At 40.9% G+C, this 19,819-nt stretch overlaps 1 protein-coding gene and 1 long non-coding RNA gene across 5 annotated transcripts in view; one reads left to right on the top strand and one right to left on the bottom strand.

The window, feature by feature from the left end:
- Positions 1-19,819, top strand: part of pcdh7b (protocadherin 7b) — a 260,789-nt gene that overhangs the window by 177,346 nt on the left and 63,624 nt on the right. The window lies entirely within an intron of this gene.
- LOC140678801 (uncharacterized) lies at positions 9,147-10,474 on the bottom strand. The gene is made up of 3 exons (XR_012050412.1): positions 9,942-10,474; positions 9,717-9,809; positions 9,147-9,572 (listed from the first exon to the last, which is right to left on the bottom strand). It is a non-coding gene; the product is annotated as an uncharacterized lncRNA (long non-coding RNA).

The following is a 19,819-nucleotide window of genomic DNA, read 5'->3' as shown; positions in this document are numbered from 1 at the left end:
ATTAATATTCTGGTTCCTACATTATATATCAATATATATCAATACAGTCTGCAAGGGATACAGTCCGTAAGCGCACATGATGTTGCGTGCTGCTGGTCCACTAATAGTACTAACCTTTAACAGTTAATTTTACTCATTTTCATTAATTACTAGTTTCTATGTAACTGTTTTTGTATTGTTTTACTTTTTTTTTTTATTCAAGAAAATGTTTTTAATTTATTTATCTTATTATTATTTTTTTTTAAATTACCTTATCTTCACCATACCTGGTTGTCCAAATTAGGCCGATATTATCCTGCCGATATTATCGGCCGGAAATTATCGGTATCGGTTTTTTATTATTGGTATCGTTTTTTTTGTCGTTTTTTGTTGTTGTTTTTTTTAAATTAAATCAACATAAAAAACACAAGATACATTTACAATTAGTGCACCAACACAAAAAACCTCCCTCGCCCATTATCACTCATACACACTCATTTACACAAAAGGGTTGTTTCTTTCTGTTATTAATATTCTGGTTCCTACATTATATATCAATATATATCAATACAGTCTGCAAGGGATACAGTCCGTAAGCACACATGATTGTGCGTGCTGCTGGTCCACTAATAGTACTAACCTTTAACAGTTAATTTTACTCATTTTCATTAATTACTAGTTTCTATGTAACTGTTTTTATATTGTTTTACTTTCTATTTTATTCAAGAAAATGTTTTTAATTTATTTATCTTTTTTTTTTTTTTTTTAAATGACCTTATCTTCACCATACCTGGTTGTCTAAATTAGGCATAATAATGTGTTAATTCCACGACTGCATAAATCGGTAGATATTGGTATCGGTTGATATCGGTATCGGTAATTAAAGAGTTGGACAATATCTGAATATCGGACATCGGCAAAAACCCATTATCGGACATCCCTAGTAAAAATACTTATAATCGTCTAATTGTTGATTTGAAGATTTACTTTGAAGAAGAGAGGTTGACAAAATATCTAATATAAGTAGTGATCTAATTCAGTGCGCATGTGCTTTGTCATGCGTGAATCAAGTGAATCGATTCACTTCAGTGAGTGACTCACAGGTACTCGAGTGAGTGAAAGGAATCAAGTTTACCATCACTACTCTGCAGCCGTCCTGGTGCATCTGTTTCAGTTCCTGCTTCATTTATTCAGATGAGTCTGAATACAAATTATAAGCGGTCCAAATTGCTAATATTTCTGAAATTAATTTGTGGGTGTGCACTTTCGAAGCAATGCAGGGCTTTAAGAGTTTTTTTTTGGTGAGCGTGAACATTACATTTTTAATCCAAGAACATGAGAACTTTGAGAGCAAAGTAAATGGTGTGATTACTGTGTACTCAGATAGAAGCTATGACACTGTGGTGAAAAAGCACGCCTCCCCCAAGTTTAAGCTCATTGCAAGGTATGACGCTAATCGCTTCAGACTGGTGTGGCAGCACTCGGGGAAGAAAAGGAGACATGAGTACAGCCGGGGCGTAATGGAAGGCAAAGAGTCGACGTGTGCGACTCAGAAAATGGCCAGAGGGGATGCTGTTGGCAAAAGTGGGCCATTTGTTTGCGTGGCTTTGGTAAATATGTGTCAGGCCCTATCATCTGTGCTCGCTTAAGGAGCCGTGGATCACTAGGTGAGGCCATCAGGGCACACATGTTTTTTTTACAGTGACACACTCATTTAGCCCTGCTCCTAAAGTACCTGGGCTAGAAATCAAGCACAGCAAGTGTGATGCTTGGTGTTATATTAAATAGGCCAGCTTGTTACCCATCTGGGGACATTAAAACAACACAGTAGAAGATTGGAATAGAATGTTTTTGAGAATGTCCCTAGGGATGGTTCACATTTGAACCTATATGGTACCAATTCCCATACTTGCCAACCTTGAGACCTCCGATTTCGGGAGGTGGGGGGTATGGGGGTGTGGTCGGGGGCGTGGCTAAGAGGGAGGAGTATATTTACAGCTAGAATTCACCAAGTCAAGTATTTATATATATATATATATATATATATATATATATATATATATATATATATATATAAGAAATACTTGACTTTCAGTGAATTCTAGCTATATATATATATATATAGATATATATATACATATATGTAACTAAAAGAAATACTTGAATTTCAGTGTTCATTTATTTACACATATACACACACATAACACTCATCTACTCATTGTTGAGTTAAGGGTTGAATTGTCCATCCTTGTTCTATTCTCTTGTCACTATTTTCCTAACCATGCTGAACACCCTCTCTGATGATGCATTCTGCTTCGTCTCCTTGTTGTGTGCGCAGTTGTGCACTGCACTCTCTAAAAGCCGTAGATGTTATTGTCACATATGCATGTACAGTAGATGGCAGTATTGCCCTGTTTAAGAGTGTCACAACATTGCTGTTTACGGCAGACGAACTGCTTTACAGTAGACGAAAACGTGACTGCTGTTGTTGTGTGTTGTTACCGCGCTGGGAGGACGTTAATGAAACTGCCTAACTATAAACCCACATAAGAAACCAAGAACTCGCCCTCGATCATTCTACAGTTATAACGTGATTGGGCAGGCACGCTGTTTATATTGTGGGAAAGCGGACGTGAAAACAAGCTGTCGACACGTCACTCAGGTCCACATGAATTTCGGGAGATTTTCGGGAGAAAATTTGTCCCGGGAGGTTTTCGGGAGAGGCGCTAAATTTCGGGAGTCTCCCAGAAAATCCGGTAGGGTTGGCAAGTATGCCAATTCCTAGTACCTAGGAGTTGATACCGGTACTCAACGGTACTGATTTTTTGGTACTTTTGTCTGTTCAAATGTGTTACAAAATGTTTTACTAAAAATAAATCTGTTTTTTAAATCCAACATTTAACACTGGCCTATGCTGTCCGGTTGGAATGTTGTTTTATTCCACTCCTGAGTCTCATTTGCAAGTATTATACTGTAAAGTAGAATTTAGATAAGGGGTGTCAGACGCCCGCGAACAGGATTTATCCGGCCCGCGGGATAAGTTTGCTAAGTATAAAAATGTACATGACACTTTTTATTGAATGAAACAGCTGTTGTAAATGTGTCCACTGGATGTCGCAATAGGAATTTTTTGTATATTTGTAGATGATGCTACATATGTACAAAATAAACGACATGATGTTAGTACATCAGTCGAGGAAAATGATCAAACTACTTAAATAACATTCTGTAATTTCATTTTGATACCATTTTTTTATCTTGATAGATTGAAATGCAACACCAATGAAGAAAATAGAAATAACGACAAATAAATTATTAACCGCAATATGTAACTGTAAAAAAAAAACCTTACGATTTGTACATTTGTGCTCGTTCTATTTTTAAACAAAGAAATCGATCTGAAGTTGTCTTTATTTTTAAGTTATCGTGCTGAGATTTTACCCACTTGGTAGTAGGTTTTTCTCCATGTGGCCCCCCATCTAAGATGAGTTTGACACCCCTGTTTTAAGATGCTGTTGTAATTCCAAGACGTAGTAGTTTTTAGGCTACAGTGTGTTGCTTTAGCCAGGAAGTATTCTTTGTCATTAAACGTAATAAATGTTGTTAATAAATAATAATAAATGTTTGTTTAATAAGAACTTGTAAAAGCTGTCCGTTAGGCATTATTGCTATGTTGGCATGGACAATTGCAACATAATCTAGAAACAGTCCACTTCAAATCTGTTATGGGACTATAGCACGGTTTGATTTTACATGAATCGATACCCAGTAATACAGACGGAATTCGGTCGGTATCTACAAAACCCAAAACCAGTGAAGTTCGCACGTCGAGTAAATGGTATACCTATATTCAATTGAATAGACTGCAAAGACAAGATACTTAACGTTCGAACTGGTAAACTTTGTTATTTTTTGCAAATATTAGCTCATTTGGAATATGATGCCTGCAACATGTTTAAAAAAAGATGGCACAAGTGGCAAAAAAGACTGAGAAAGTTGAGGAATACTCATTAAACACCTATTTGGAACATCCCACATATAAACAGGCTAATTGGGAACACGTGGGTGCCATGATTGGGTATTAAAGCAGCTTCCATGAAATGCTCAGTCATTCACAAACAAGGATGGGGCGAGGGTCACCACTTTGTGAACAAATGCATGAGCAAATTGTCGAACAGTTTAAGAACAACATTTCTCAATGAGCTATTGCAAGGAATTTAGGGATTTCACCATGTACGGTCTGTAATATCATCAAAAGATTCAGAAAATCTGGAGAAATCAATGCACGTAAGCCGCAAGGCCGAAAACCAACATTGAATGCCCTGTACTGCATCAAAAAGCGACATCAGTGTGTAAAGGATATCACCACATGGGCTCAGGAACACATCAGAAAACCACTGTCAGTAACTACAGTTTGTCGCTACATCTGTAATTGCAAGTTAAAACTCTACAATGCAAAGTGAAAGCCATGTATTAACAACACTCAGAAACGCGACTGGCTTCTCTGGGCCCGAGCTTATCTAAGATGGACTGATGCAAAGTGGAAAAGTGTTCTGTGGTCTGACAAGTCCACATTTCAAATTGTTTTTGGAAACTGAGGACGTCGTGTCCTCCGGACCAAAGAGGAAAAGAACCAGTTCAGAATCTAGCATCTGTGATGGTATGGGGGTGTATTAGTGCTCAAGACATGGGTAACTTACACATCTGTGAAGGCACCATTAATCCTGAAAGATACATACAGGTTTTGGAGCAACAAATGTTGCCATCAAAGCAAGGTGTTTTTCATGGATGACCCTATTTTAAAAATTGGTCTCCTCAGTTCCCAAATGTTTACTGAGTCTTGTTAAAAGGAAAGGCCATGTACCACAGTGGTAAAAATGCCCCTGTGCCAACTTTTTTGCAGTGTGTTGCTGCCATTAAAATCTAAGTGAATGATTATTTGCAAAACCAAATTGAGTTTCTCTGTTCGAACGTTAAGTATCTTGTCTTTGCAGTCTATTCAATTGAATATAGGTTGAAAAGGATTTGCAAATCTTTGTATTCTGTTTTTGTTTACGATTTACAAGACGTGCCAACTTCACTGGTTTGGGGTTTTGCATAATCATGCCGAATTCAGCCCGACTGGTACCACTCATGTTGATTAGCACAACTCATTTCTATTTGCAGCATGTTCACTGTAAAGTCAGTGCATGTTGACGATGAATACACTTCAGAGTCGGTGCATGTTTGCATGAAGGACACTGTAAACGTCCTGCCCCACTTCTCTCCCCTACATTTCTTGGTGAGGAGAGGAGAGAGGTCCGTCCCTTCCTTTAAATAGACTCCCCCTTGAGGGCACTGCTGGACACATACAAAGTCAGAGCCGCCACCCCGCCCATGCACATCCACGACGGGGGACGTAACCTTGACGACGTGGCATATACTTATTTTTCCGTGTCGAACGTTCCAAATTGTGATAACTCGGATCATTTCCCATGAATGTTTTTCTGCCCCCACACTCCGTCTTCAGAATGGTCAGGCCGGCTCTCCAGTGAGAGCCCACCCACTTTGCAGAAAGACGTTAGAGACAAGATATGAATCTTATCTCACCAACCACTTTAATTATTCCGTCGTAGAGGTGCGTTCCTTTTGAGGGGGCCTGGGGTTATTAAATAGTGTCCATTTTAATCATGGAGCGCCTTTGCCCCAAAAGGAGCGAGTAATTCAAAAGAGATTGAAATAATTGAATAGGATTGAAGAATCGACTACTTTTGCCTACAAATCACTTTCCGTTCACAGTCGGTTTTCTTTGTTGGCTCGGAGTTCCGGTTAGGTACCGCACATGAGATACATGATGTAGCACCAAATTCCCTTTCCTATGTTTGCAGATAAATAACCAAGTAATGATAGCCCTTCATCACCTACTTCTCCCCTCCTCCTCCGTGTCCTCAGCCTTTGCTGTACTTTGTAAAGAAGTATTACTTTCTGTCTCCCAGGCAGACAACGATACTTACCAGCTGAAGTGAAGTGGACCACAGTGCTGCAGCTTCTTCATATGCCACAAAGACACCTTTTATGGGATTAGTGTGGCCCCTTTTATTGTGTGCCTGTCAAACGGAACAAGTAGGCACTTGTCCCGTTCCTTTGCGCAAAGAAAAATACAATTGTGTACCATATAGGCCAGGGGTGTCAAACTCATTTTTAGCTCACGGGCCGCATGGAGGAAAATCTATTCCCGAGGCAAAATCATGGCATGATCACTTAAAAATAAAGACAACTCCAGATTGTTTTCTTTGTTTTACTTTGGCCAAAAGTAGAAAGAGCACATTCTAAAAAAAAAAAGTGCAAATCACAAATAATCCTCTGGACAAAACACTTCTGAGGAAATTGGTGCAGTTTCAAAAACACAATGAACTTAGACTCAGTGTATCTACAAAGCCAGGATTAAACTTTAAATAACAGTCTTTCTGGGATTGAACAAAAAACACAACCTGTTAAACTCTTCTAGGTATCAAATACCTCCTTTGTCATGCCCACGTATCAATCCGGTGCTAACTCAACAAAACCGTAAGAAACAAAAGGTAAAATAAGTATTCAAAAGGGTCAAGTTTTCTCGTTTTTTAAAGAGACATTATGGGGGAGTAAGGGTGCCAAATAACATTGTGTTCGAAGCAGAAGACATAAAACCTACTGAAACCCACTACTACCGACCACGCAGTCTGATAGTTTATATATCAATGATGAAATCTTAACATTGCAACACATGCCAATACGGCCGGGTTAGCTTACTAAAGAGCAATTTTAAATTTCGCACGAAATATCCTGCTGAAAACACCTCGGTATGATGACGCCTGCGCGTGACGTCACGGATTGTAGAGGACATTTTGGGACAGCATGGTGGCCAGCTATTAAGTCGTCTGTTTTAATCGCAAAATTCCACAGTATTCTGGACATCTGTGTTGGTGAATCTTTTGCAATTTGTTCAATGAACAATGGAGACAGCAAAGAAGAAAGCTGTAGGTGGGAAGCGGTGTATTGCGGCCGACTGCAGCAACAACACAAACACAGCCGGTGTTTCATTGTTTACATTCCCGGAAGATGATAGTCAAGCTTTACCATTGGCCTGTGGAGAACTGGGACAACAGAGACTCTTACCGGGAGGACGTTGAGTTGAATATGCAGACGCGGTACCGTGAGTACGCATGCAGCTGCGGCTTCCAAACATTTGATCGCTTGCCTGTACGTGCGTGCCGCTATGTGCATGTCACGTACGTAACTTTGGGGACTTTGGGGAAATATATGTGCTGTATGAACTTTGGGGAGGTGAACGGTACTTTGGGCTGTGGGATTGAGTGTGTTGTGCAGGTGTTTGAGTTGTATTGGCGGGTTATATGGACGGGAGGGGGGAGGTGTTTGTTATGCGGGATTAATTTGTGGCATATTAAATATAAGCCTGGTTGTGTTGTGGCTAATAGAGTATATATATGTATTGTGTTTATTTACTGTTTTAGTCATTCCCAGCTGAATATCAGGTCCCACCCGCCTCTCACAGCATCTTCCCTATCTGAATCGCTCCCACTGCCCTCTAGTCCTTCACTCTCACTTTCCTCATCCACGAATCTTTCATCTTCGCTCAAATTAATAGGGAAATCGTCGCTTTCTCGGTCCGAATCGCTCTCGCTGCTGGTGGCCATGATTGTAAACAATGTGCAGATGTGAGGAGCTCCACAACCTGTGACGTCACGCTACTCGTCTGCTACTTCCGGTAGAGGCAAGGCTTTTTTATCAGCGACCAAAAGTTGCAAACTTTATCGTCGATGTTCTCTACTAAATCCTTTCAGCAAAAAATATGGCAATATCGCGAAATGATCAAGTATGACACGTAGAATGGACCTGCTATCCCCGTTTAAATAAGAAAATCGCATTTCAGTAGCCCTTTAAGGTTCATTTGGGTCGAGGGAGAGGAGCCGCAGCCACGCTTTACTTTGTACCACTTGTTAGTCATAACATAATTGCTATTGTGACATCCAGTGGACACATTTAGAACAGCAGTTTCTTTCATTTAAAAAAAATTGCAGCTCATTTTAATACTTGGCAAACTCATCACGCGGGCCGGATAAAACCTGTTCGGATCAGGCCATAGGTTTGACACCCCTGATATAGGCCTTAACTTAACTGGGGGTCATCATTATTTCTAATATCCAGCAGAGGGCGACCCCGTTACCCCCGGGACGTAGGATAAATATGTTAGTATTTTATTGTTTTATCATGAAGCCCATGAGAACTTACACTATATTGCCAAAAGTATTTGGCCAACTGCCTTGACTCACATAAGAACTTGAAGTGTCATCCCATTCCTAACTCATACGGTTTCATATGATGTTGGTCCACCTTTTGCAGCTATTAAAGTTTCAACACTTCTGGGTAGGCTGTCCACAAGATTGTGGAGTGTGTTTATAGGAATTTTCGACCATTCTTCCAAAAGCGCATTGGTGAGGTCACACACTGATGTTGGTGGAGATGGCCCGGCTCTCAGTCTCCGTTCTAATTCATCCCAAAGGTGTTCTATCGGGTTCAGGTCAGGACTCTGTGCAGGCCAGTCAAGTTCATCCACACCAGACTCTGTCATCCATGTCTCTATGGACTTTGCTTTGTGCACTGGTGCACAGTCATGTTGAAAGAGGAATGGGCCCGCCAGTGCCGGCCCAAGCCTCCATGGGGCCCTAAGCAAAATTAGATTTTGGGGCCCTCTATTTCTGCCAATAATATTGATTGATCATTCACACACCTACTATAAACTCATTGCGGCTCTGGCAGTGTTGTTTACATTATCCTATTGTCAGCCTGGCATGACTTTACAAATGACATGTCATTTATAAAGATATGGGGGTGGCCCAGTTTATAACATAAATAATACCAATGAATGAACGAATGATGTCCAGAGTGCCACATATGGTTCCTAATCTTAAAATGTAGAAAACATTCAGCTACAAGAGTGGCCTGGGGTTGAACAGTCCAAGTGATAAAGCTTTGCATTTACGGTAAAAGTGTCATCTTGTCTCATCAGTCTTGTACATATTAGTCTTTAATTACTAGTTTATATTTTTAGTTAATTGTTCATATTTAATGTTTACTTTGTACAAAGAGAGCGCAGTCTATTGAAGTTAAATTCTCAATAGTTTTCCCCTTTGAAAGACGCAAGGGAAATTCCTTCCATTTCACCATGTTGCTACAATGATCTTCACTGTTTTCATGCTGTTTCAGCAGTGCACCTATGTTGACCCAATCCAGCTGTCCCTTGGCTGCCAGTTTTTAGGACTTTTTGGAAAATAATTTGCAGCAAAAGCAATAGACTGCATCTTTACTTCTTGAATAAGTCAGCCAGCTACGCTTGACTTTTTCCCCATTGACTAGCTGTCTGTAGGTATAATGATAATGAAAACTTCGGCCATCATGCCGTTTGGGGAATGAAAAGTTCTCCTTAATAGACAGTGGTCCTCTGATCACCTGCTCAGTCCTGTCTGAATCTGAGAGGAAAGAAGGCCACTCAGCTGGGTCAACTGGCGGAGCTGATGATGGTCCATGGTGTGAAGGGGACGTTGTGGTGGAAGTTGCTGAGGAAGTGACCAAAGAAAGACAATGACTAAAAAAGAAGGACCTATAAGGTCATTAAATTGCACTGTTGGACATAATTATTAATCTCAGAATGTTCTGCAGTACAATGAGCAATTACAAAGGGTGTTTTGCAGTTAACTTACTAGATAAATCAGCTGTGGTTTCAGACATGGAGGGGACAGTGGGCACAGAGGGTGGAGGTGTGTGAGAGAGCACTGTAGAGGATGGAGATGGACCTAAGATGAAATACATACATACATACATATAGGCACACATATTAATGAGATACTTTGACTATATTAATTTTCCTTCAAGTGTAATGTTTATACTAAGAAATTAAATGTATACCGTGACAGTCTTTTCCTCACCTGATTCATCACTCACAGTTGAGCCTGAGGATGTGGACTGGCTCTGGGCTGATTCTGTGCCTCCAAAGTATTTTAACAATGCTCCTGGGGAAGTTTCACATAACTTATGAGTTGATGTAAAAAATAATGTTTATTTTACTCAAATAAATTACCGTGCTCTGCTGCAAACAATTTGTGCAAACAACATATCTCACTAGTAACCTGATGCTAAAAACATATTGCTAGCACCTGATGCTAAAAACATATTGCTAGCTAGCTAACGTCACCTAGCTAAAGCTAATTACAGCTACAAATCTCTTTGATAAACTTTTTATTACCAAGTCATGCAAACATACCTTTATCATGGCATTTTTTCTCCTCTTCCACTTTCTTCTTCTTCCTTTTTTCTGCACCTGAAGGATATGTCCTTTTTTGTGACATTGTTTTGCCTCTATCTGCGCTTTTGATGCCCAGTGCGCACTGGCATTGCACGGCGGGCGGCAAACGTCACAGGTGCAGCAGAGGCAGTTTTACATTTAAAGAGAGGCAGGAAGAATCACTAGGCCTAGATCAGCAGCAGCACTCTGTTAACCTAAAATTGTGTTTTTGTACAATAATATATCTTTGATCATTTAGAAATCATCAGTCAGACTCGTACATGCAAAAAATAAAAAATAAGAAATTTTTGTTAATTGCTTTTGGGGGCCCCCTGGTGGCCGCGGGGCCCTAAGCAAGCGCTTAGTACGCTTATGCCTTGGGCCGGCTCTGGGGCCCGCTCCAAACTGTTCCCACAAGGTTGGGAGCATGGAATTGCCAAAAATGTTTTGGTATCCTGGAGCTATCAAAGTTCCTTTCACTGGAACTAAGGTGCCAAGCTCAACTCCTGAAAAACAAACCCACACCATAATTCCTCCTCCACCAAATTTCACACTCGGCACAATGCAGTCCGAAATGTACCGTTCTCCTGGCAACCTCCAAATCCAGCCGACAGTTGACTTTGGAATATTTAGGAGCGAGGAAATGTCACGACTGGATTTGTTGCACAGGTGGCATCCTCTGACAGTTCCATGCTGGAAATCACTGAGCTCCTGAGTACGGCCCATTCTTTCACAAATGTTTGTAGAAACAGTCTCCATGCCTAAGTGCTTGATTTCATACACCTGTCGCCAGGCCAAGTGATTAGGACACCTGATTCTGATCATTAGGATGGGTGGCCAAATACTTTTGGCAAAATAGTGTACTTTTTTTACACTAATTGGCCACAGAGTGAGTTTCACATTCAAATGACAAAGTTTACTGTTTCTGAAGTTGCAAACTCCTTGACTCGAGATTTGATGAGCTCTATTTGATTTAGTAACCCATCTCTAAACAACATAGACCCAGCCTGTGGGAACATCCCTTGCATCTTTCCGTCTCATTTTAATGTCTCAAGTACCGCCCCCGGTCTCTCCTGCGCCTAGAGGTACCCTCATGGCCCCTATCAAGAGCAATGCAAACAAACAGCCGCTGGATCGGTGGCGCTTGCAAGAGTATGCCCCGGGGAACAGGAAAAAATATGAAATTTGCGAGAAGAGCGGTGCAGAGTGAGGAAAAGCGAAACATGGCAAAGGAGCACTAGATGCAGCTGAGGGAGGGATGCTTGTGCGCGCGTTCTTGTGTGTGTCACACTTCAGGGACTCGGCTGCAGAAACAATGAGCTCATTAGTGCTTACTCAACTATATATTTTCTTTCTGAACACGAGGGTACCTCATGAAGCGGTCTGGGCACACGCGAGTCGGTACCAATCGAGCTGTTTTACAGTCTGCGGTAGTGTTGTACGGTATACCGGTATTAGTATAGTACCGCGATACTAATGAATCATCTTTGGTACTATACCGCCTCTGAAAAGTATCGGTCCCCCACCCCCTGCGCCCGTGTCGTCGTCACGTCGTGTCATTGCTGGTTTTACGACAGAGCAGCATGTTCGGCAGCGCACAATCACGGAGTACTTACAAGCAGACACAGTGTGTAGACAGAAAAGGGAGAACGGACACATTTTGGCTTAAAAACTAACGATAAAGGTGAAGTTGTAACACTGAAACGCCCTCAGGAAGAGGTGCTTTAAGACATGGATAGCTCGTTATCGGCTAAAGTCCAGCCCCAGTCTTCAGTGTTTTAGATACTTATGAATCACTAATCCTGGTCTTCATGGCGACAAATAAAGTATTTTTTTTACAAGTATCATCCCTGCAGGACGAGGAATAGCTACACATGCTTCACTACACACCGTAGCTCACCGGCGTCAAAATGTAAACAAACGCCATGGGTGGATCTACACCTGACATCATGCTTGCCAACCCTCCCGGATTTTCCGGGAGACTCACGAAATTCAGCGCCTCTCCCGAAAACCTCCCGGGATAACATTTTCTCCCGAAAATCTCCCGAAATTCAGGCGGAGCTGGAGGCCACGCCCCCTCTAGCTCCATGCGGACCTGAGTCCGCTTTCCCACAATATAAACAACGTGCCTGCCCAATCATTATAACTGTAGAATGATCGAGGACAAGTTCTTGGTTTCTTATGTGGGTTTATTGTTAGGCAGTTTCATTAACGTCCTCCCAGCGCGGTAACAACACCCAACAACAGCAGTCACATTTTCGTCTACCGTAAAGCAGTTTGTCTGCCGTAAACAGCAATGTTGTGACACTCTTAAACAGGACAATACTGCCATCTAGTGCATTTGATGAAAGCACTTTTGTGCGTGCCACACAGCAATGCATCATCAGAGAGGGTGTTCAGCATGGTAAGAAAAATAGTGACAGAGAATAGAACAAGGATGGACAATTCAACCCTTAACTCAATAATAAGTAGATGAGTGTTATGTGTGTGTATATGTGTTGATAAATGAACACTGAAATTCAAGTATTTCTTTTATTTGTATATATATATATATATATATATATATATATATATATATATATATATATATATATATATATATATAGCTAGAATTCACTGAAAGTCAAGTATTTCTTATATATATATATATATATATCCATCCAACCATCCATTTTCTACCGCTTATTCCCTTCGGGGTCGCGGGGGGATACATATATTTATGTATATATATATATATATATATAAATAAAATACTTGACTTGGTGAATTCTAGCTGTAAATATACTCCTCCCCTCTTAACCACGCCCCCAACCACGCCCCCCGACCCCACCCCACCCCCAACCCTCCACCTCCCGAAATTGGAGGTCTCAAGGTTGGCAAGTATGCCTGACATCCACTGAAATGATACCAAGTACAGGAGCGTATCTAGTCGATACTACTATGATTACATCGATATTTTTTGGCATCACAACATCTTCTTTTGTTTTAAAATAATGTATATTATGTTTAAAAACTCATGAAATATGTCCCTGGACACATGAGGACTTTGAATATGACCAATGTATGATCTTGTAATTACTTGGTATCGGATTGATACCCAAATTTGTGGTATTGTCCAAAACTAACGTAAAATATCAAACAACAGAAGAATTAATGAATATTACATTTTAACAGAAGTGTAGATAGAACATGTTAAAAGAGAAAGTAAGCAGATATTAACAGTAAATGAACAAGTAAAGTAATAATTAATTGTCTACCACTTGTCCTTAATAATGTTGACAAAATAATAGAATGATAAATGACACAATATATTACTGCATATGTCAGCAGCTAAATTAGGAGCCTTTGTTTGCTTACTTACTACTAAAAGACAAGTTGTCGTGTATGTTCACTATTTTATTTAAGGACAAACTTGCAATAAGAAACATATGTTTAATGTACCGCAAGGTTTTTTTGTTAAAATAAAGCCAATAATACCATTTTTTGTGGTCCCCTTTATGTAGAAAAATACCGAAAAGTATCAAAATAATTTTGGTACCGGTACCAAAATATTGGTATCGGGACAACACTAGTCTGCATTTGCATTTTCAAATTCATGGCTGCACGCATGTATAGGTTATTGTTGACACCACCAACTTGGTGTGAGGATGCAAACCCCAACATGGCAAGTGTCATTAAGACTCAACTGCGAGAAGCAGGTCATTATATTTGCAGCTTAGTATGGAAACGGCGACATGGAGCCATAGAGAAAAGCAATAGCGCCAGCCGTACTTGACGGCATGCATGGGAAATCAAAATGGCTTCCGTGGAAAAGGCGTTTATCCTCAGTGAATGTGCTGTTTGCTGAGTCACGAGCTTAGCTCTTTATCAATGCTTTATTCGGAAGTTTTCCATCCGCCAAAGGCATCTAAGAAATGACTCCAGTCCAATGTCGCATGACATTGATTGACATGCGACAGCGATGAGGTTCAAGTCAAACCCGCACAAGTCGACCCCAAAATGCAAACGCCACGGCAAGGTGAGCCGTGTCACGGGGAGGACACACCATTTACTCTTAATGATACAATTGTGCATTGGGTCCAAGTTGGAAGGAATACAACTCACTTCTGTCCACACGCTGGCATCATTAGCCGGCCTGTGTCCACTCCCGGAGTCAAGGGTTGCGATGACAATTTCCCACTACCGTATTTAGGAACATTACCGCCATCACTCACTGCAGTAATGAGGGAGCAGCAGATGGATGCCATTCTCGAAATCACTTTTAATGACCAAACGGGGGATTAGGCTTCCGAACGGAGCCTGCAGACTCTCACTCTTAAAGGGCAACTGCCAGATAGCCACACCAAAATAAAGGCATCGGGGCTCATTTTCTGTCCACCTCTTTTGTGAGCTGTGTGCTCGTGGCTAGTTGAAACCTGAGATGAAATAAAGAGATTCGGTTTTGATCTGTTGTGTTTTTTTGGTCCAGCCGAGGCTCGGAGAAGCTGCTTCATCCCACGTAGTCCATTCGGAAGCGCCTTGTCCTCTCACTTAAAATCCCTAAATTCCTTCTTCCGCCCTGCAGTTTTATAAATGGTTGCTTATAGTGGCCAATCAATACCCGCAGATTAGTAATGGGATTTAGCATTACAAAAGGTGATATTGTAATCCCTTCCCTCCCTCCCTCACACTTTTGTGGAGAGACACAAAATGCGGTATATAAATAGCCCTTCTCAACACAGACAAGCTTAAGAGCTCTTTTCTGTCTGTTTTTTTTTTTTGCTTCTTCTCTAATCAACCATGCACAATGCCATTTTTAGCCACACTAAGCATAACGCATCTTTACTCCTTGACTACTTACTCCGTGATTTGAGGCCAGAAGAATAGCTGTTTGGAAACCAACGTTGTAAATGTTGTCGTACGGCCCCCCTGGGGTCGAGGTCTTGTCGCAAGGAGAGAACAGTTAGGATGCTTCACCGAGCCCCTTGAGGGACCCTGGCAGTTACCTCATTCCCCTGCCTTTAATTAGTGATGTGTATTAGCAGTTCGCCAGTGCAGAGGAGAGCCTGCGAGGACATTCAGGAGACCACCTGGGGATCACTGCGACAGGATATCAGGGTCTCTTATCTGCGGTCCCGCAGGGTGAGCCAGAAAAACAGCTTAAGCAAACAGCCTCCCAGGTAGTGTCCTCATTAGCGCTATCGTCAGTATTAACAGCATTAGTGCCAATGTTTTGATTGCCGTCATTAGCGTTAGTAGCTTAGGCAGCGCGGGTACCAACGAGGAAAAGACTGGGAGCGTTACGCCAGGTGTTTTAAAGGGGAACATTAACACCAGACTTATGTAAGCGTCAATATATACCTTGATGTTGCAGAAAAAAGACCATATATTTTTTTAACCGATTTCCGAACTCTAAATGGGTGAATTTTGGCGAATTAAACGCCTTTCTAATATTCGCTCTCGGAGCGATGTGACGTCACATCGGGAAGCAATCCGCCATTTTCTCAAACACCGAGTCAAATCAGCTCTGTTATTTTCCGTTTTTTCGACTGTTTTCCGTACCTTGGAGACATCATGCCTCGTCGGTGTGTTGTCGGAGGGTGTAACAACACGAACAGGGACGGATTCAAGTTGCATCAGTGGCCCAAAGATGCGAAAGTGGCAAGAAATTGGACGTTTGTTCCGCACACTTTACTGACGAAAGCTTTGCTACGACAGAGATGGCAAGAATGTGTGGATATCCTGCGACACTCGAAGCAGATGCATTTCCAACGATAAAGTCAAAGAAATCTGCCGCCAGACCCCCATTGAATCTGCCGGAGTGTGTGAGCAATTCAGGGACAAAGGCCCTCGGGAGCACGGCAAGCAATGGCGGCAGTTTGTTCCCGCAGACGAGCGAGCTAAACCCCCTATCGACCCTAGCTTCCCTGGCCTGCTGACATCAACTCCAAAACTGGACAGATCAGCTTTCAGGAAAAGAGCGCGGATGGGGGTATGTCTACAGAATATATTAATTGATGAAAATTGGGCTGTCTGCACTCTCAAAGTGCATGTTGTTGCCAAATGTATTTCATATGCTGTAAACCTAGTTCATAGTTGTTAGTTTCCTTTATTGCCAAACAAACACATACCAATCGTTGGTTAGAAGGCGATCGCCAAATTTGTCCTAGCTTTCTCCCGTGTCGCTGGCTGTCGTGTCGTTTTCGTCGGTTTCGCTTGCATACGGTTCAAACCGATACGGCTCAATAGCTTCAGTTTCTTCTTCAATTTCGTTTTCGCTACCTGCCTCCACACTACAACCATCCGTTTCAATACATGCGTAATCTGTTGAATCGCTTAAGCCGCTGAAATCCGAGTCTGAATCCCAGCTAATGTCGCTATAGCTTGCTGTTCTTTCCGCCATGTTTGTTTGTGTTGGCTTCACTATGTGACGTCACAGGAAAATGGACGGGTGGTTAAAATCAGGCTTTTTTTTAGGGATATTGCGTGATGGGTAATATTTTGAAAAAAACTTCGAAAAATATAATAAGCCACTGGGAACTGATTTTTAATGGTTTTAACAATTCTGAAATTGTGATAATGTTCCCCTTTAACAACACCAACAAGTTGTTGGGTGAGCAGAGCGTTCTGGTTGAACTAAGAATCCGCAATTCTTTGCAGTAATACTTTGCTTGACCGTATCTCTCGAAAAAGCTCCGTGACCTGACGGCAATTAACCTACACAAAAGGACACTGAACCCAGTTAAAATGACTGCAGAGGCGTTGTTGGCGCAGACGTCCAAATCTCCAGGCGGCATGCACGGTTCTCTTAACTGCTCTAGCATTGTCCATATTGGCTTGATTCATGAGGCCATTGAGCCTCTCTGCGCCAAATTGCTTTCCCTCCCATAATTCCCCGATGGAAACTGCGCGGCATTATGGTCAGCAGAATCTCTTTTCTTGACGTTCAAACATATTCAATGCGATTCAGGCTGCAGCCGGCGCAAGCGTTCCTGTCGTCTTTCAAATAAAACAGCAAGGTGTCTTTTTACACAATTATCCACTAATATAAAAGGGGCAGAAAGGAGCTATACGAATAAGCAAAGCGTAATGAAACAAGTGCAAAAGCGTGTCGGAAGGAAAATGGGTGTTGACAGGTATATTGAAGCAAATGCTTTGCATGCAATCACAGGGGACAGGTTTGGCACCAGGGAAGGAATATATAAGAGCAGGCTTGCATGCACCTGGGAGACAGTTTTCATGCACCTATAGGTTGTATTCACCTGACATCGCATCCGGCTCCTTAACTATGCCAGGCTCCAAGTGGTGGGCCGGCGAGCGTCAGTTTTAGTAGCATTCTGGGGCGGCCTTTTGCCTTTCTTTCTTTTTCTTTCTTTCTTTAGTTTATTTCAAACATGAACACACTTAAAGCATAATACATCACAATCATTTCACTTTCCATCATGTTCGAAAAGGAGTAGGAAGAAGCAAAGCTTGTTTAATCCTACCCCTTTCCCACTTCACAGCGTTTACAAATATATAAATTCATTTACTGACTTTTTTTATAGTAAAATGACATCCGTGAATGAGTAATACAACAGTTTTGTAATATATAATTAAGTCAGTCATTATTAACATAATGAGATGAAGAATATCGTATTTTCAATAAGGTTGAAAATATTCCTCATAATTCTTCTTCTTTGTACTTTGTAAGCACTATTCATTTGAACAAACTTTCTCAAAGAAAAATGCCCCATTTTTACATTGTTTTAGACTGTTTATTTATTTATTTATGTGAATTAGGACAATGCATATTCATCAACATAGAGCAACAATGTAAATATGCCGGAGTTAGCACAATAGCCATACTTGCCAACCCTCCCGGATTTTCCGGGAGACTCCCGAAATTCAGCGCCTCTCTGGAAAATCTCCCGAAATTCAGGTGGACCTGAGTGACGTGTCGACAGCCTGTTTTCACGTCCGCTTTCCCACAATATAAACAGCGTGCCTGCCCAATCACGTTATAACTGTAGATTGATCGAGGGCGAGTTCTTGGTTTCTTATGTGGGTTTATTGTTAGGCAGTTTCATTAACGTCCTCCCAGCGCGGTAACAACACACAACAACAGCAGTCACGTTTTCGTCTACCGTAAAGCAGTTCGTCTGCCGTAAACATCAATGTTGTGACACTCTTAAACAGGACAATACTGCCATCTACTGTACATGCATATGTGACAATAACATCTAGGGCTTTTAGAGAGTGCAGTGCACAACTGCGCACACAACAAGGAGACGAAACAGAATGCATCATCAGAGAAGGTGTTCAGCATGGTTAGAAAAATAGTGACAGAGAATAGAACAAGGATGGACAATTCAACCCTTAACTCAACAATGAGTAGATGAGTGTAATGTGTGTGTGTGTATGTGTGTAAATAAATGAACACTGAAATTCAAGTATTTTTCTTAATTATATATATATATATATATATATATATATATATATATATATATATATATATATATATATATATATATATATATATATATATATATAGCTAGAATTCACTGAAATTCAAGTATTTGTTATATATATATATATATATATATATATATATATATATATATATATGAAATACTTGACTTGGTGAATTTTAATAATAATAATAATAATACCTGGGATTTATATAGCGCTTTTCTAAGTACCCAAACTCGCTTTACATGTAGAACCCATCATTCATTCACACCTGGTGGTGGTGGTAAGCTACTTTAATAGCCACAGCTGCCCTGGGGTAGACTGAGGAGTATATTTTAGCTGTAAATATACCCCTCCCCTCTTAATCACGCCCCCACCCCCGACCAGCTCCCCCACCTCCCGAAATCGGAGATCTAAAGGTTGGCAATTATGACAATAGCTCATTTTCATCCGTTGTCCAAAGGCAGGTTAATACAGTAGACATTCAACAGGTCATGATACAAAAGATTATATAAATCACAAGACATTACACATTACAGGCATACCATAAGCACAGACCATGGACAGAAAAATAAAACAAACAACAAACAAAAAACAACAACAAGTGAATAATCTAATTGTGCGTGCATGTCTGATTAGTTTTCAACCACTGTTTCAGTGCAGTTTTAAATGTTAAATGTTGGAATGGTTCAAATCCCGAAAAGGGTAAACGTTTCTTCAGAGTTCCCCGAGACAGCAGGTGGCAATATGACTCAAGTAAACAACACCAACATTTTATATGTTCCATTGAAAATATAGAACATTACACACAGCGCTCAAAAATCAATCAAAATGTTTTAGTACGACTTTGGTAGGCTATGAAGCCGCACCACTTGATGTGCTTCAACATAGGAGTATTATTATAGTATGTGTATAAGATAAGACCTATTATCTGGCGTTTTGTTTCGCAGTATTATGCAAAAACAACTTGTCTTACCTTCTGGTACCTGCTGATCTGTATTTGGGATCTGCATAAATCCAGAAAAATTGCACGCGTCCACCTTTGTAGTCCGTGGCGACACCGTAGTCGTTAAGTTTCTTCTTTTTCTGTAT

Source organism: Nerophis lumbriciformis, linkage group LG05 (genome assembly GCF_033978685.3).
Source record: "Nerophis lumbriciformis linkage group LG05, RoL_Nlum_v2.1, whole genome shotgun sequence".
Classification (NCBI taxonomy): Eukaryota; Metazoa; Chordata; class Actinopteri; order Syngnathiformes; family Syngnathidae; genus Nerophis; species Nerophis lumbriciformis.
Note: the sequence above shows the minus strand (reverse complement) of the source record. Positions and strands in the feature narration are given on the sequence as shown.